General features: G+C 41.5%; 1 protein-coding gene across 1 annotated transcript in view; it reads right to left on the minus strand.

Annotated features, from left to right (window-relative positions):
• The window catches only part of Csrp3 (cysteine and glycine rich protein 3), an 18,227-nt gene that overhangs the window by 5,717 nt on the left and 10,684 nt on the right, over window positions 1-1,826 (minus strand). The gene's annotated exons all lie outside the window — the stretch shown is intronic.

Raw genomic sequence — 1,826 nt, forward strand, 5'->3', positions numbered from 1 at the left:
TATCTATCTATCTATCTATCTATCTATCTATCTATCTATCTATCTATCTACGTGTGGGTTTTTTGAGTATCCTTGCTTGTCTTAGAACTAGCTCTGTAGACTAGATAAGCTTGAACTCACAGAGATCCATCTGCCTCTGCCTCCTAAGTATTGGGATTAAAGGCAAGTACCACCACTGCCCTTCATCAAAGCTTTTGAAGAACACTTCGATACTGTGTCCAGTTCTGGAATTAGGTGTGGGGAGGAAGGGGCACAGGTGGCTCACTGGTCCCCTCAGTTTCCCATTGGCTCACGCTGCCCTGCCACTGTATACTACTTACCTCATGTCATTTGTCTCCAAATATGAGGTAACTAATCAAAAGATGAAGTTTCCAGAAATATTTGCTTTTCAGACTTGAAAAGGCTTTGTGTGTGTGCATGTGCGTGTGCGCGAGCGTGCATGTGTGCGTGTGCGTGTGAGTGTGTGTGTGTGTGCACGTGTGCGCGTATGATGTTAGGAATTTAACCAGGTGCCTCAGGCATACTAACCAGGCTATCTACTGTTGAGTTACAAAAGCAATCCTAAGGGTGGGACTTTAAAGATGTAAATAAAAATGTTAAAACGTCTAAGAATATTTAACAATATACATGAAGAATAAATTGATTTGGAAATGCTATTTGTTCCTAATCTCACACAAACTCAGGTATCCCATTGTTTCTTGGCATCCTCCTTTCAACCACTCATCTGGGACAGCTGATTGTAGCTAGCTTCCCTAAACAGCTCATGTTCACTAAGTTCTGTATCTGAGCCCTTAACAGGCAGCCCTTGTGTGTTCCCTGACCAGGCGGCTACAGCGTGAGAACAATCTCAACATGTACAGCCTCATATCTACCGTAGCAGTGGAAAGTGGGAAGAATTTACACAACTCAACAAAATGCTGTAGTGCTTTGCAATAATGACTGCTAAGTGTTCATAGTAGTAATCTTTAAATGGGCTCATAACCTTAGAAATAAGGAGACATGTATATTCTTTTTTATTTGTTTCTTTAAACAACAACAACAGTTTCTCCAAGTGATCTTTGTAAGCAATCTGGCACAGGTGAGATTATTGCAGGTTAATATGTATTTCTGAAGTGACATTGTGTTGTTAAAAAAATAGTGCAATTGAAACAGGAATAAACGAAGGAGCTGAGATTACCAATGAAATAGATTGGACCAGAGGCTAAAGGTTGTGGAGCTTGAAAGAGAGAAGTATGGGAGAAAAGTTATTCAAGTACCTATTGGTCAAAATTTCTTTGCTTAAAAGAAATTAAGTCGTTGAGAGAGTGTCCAATAGCATGAGGGTCTTTAAAATGCTTTGAATAAAGAACAGATTTTTCTTTGAAGAATAATTTAGGGGAAATGTCTTACACTGGGGCATAAAAAGCAGATACCCATGTCTGCCCATGCTGCCGTCAGCTTTCCGCCCTCCACAGTTGCTAACCTATTTGCTGATGGCTTAGATGCTGAATTCCAGAGGACAGCATGTTCTACCGTAACATGTCCAGACCATAACAGAAGGCCCAGGTCTGCAAATGCCTGGTGAGTGACTGATGGAGTGAATTTACTTGTCATTAGATATCAGTGACACCCTCTGGTACATAGCATTGAATTCCAGAGCTGGTGCTGACCTCACTTCCTGTGACTTACCTAGTTCTCACGCTCAGCTCTCCACAACAGCTTGTGAAGAGACAGACGCTCACAAGTCCTGGCCATTTCGGCTTCCAAAGAGCTTTTTTAAAGCACGTTATGATATTTTATTCTCTCTCTCTCTCTCTCTCTCTCTCTCTCTCTCTCTCTCTCTCTCT

The sequence above is a fragment of the Grammomys surdaster genome, unplaced genomic scaffold, assembly GCF_004785775.1.
Source record: "Grammomys surdaster isolate TR1022 unplaced genomic scaffold, NIH_TR_1.0 125635, whole genome shotgun sequence".
In the NCBI taxonomy this organism is placed as follows: domain Eukaryota; kingdom Metazoa; phylum Chordata; class Mammalia; order Rodentia; family Muridae; genus Grammomys; species Grammomys surdaster.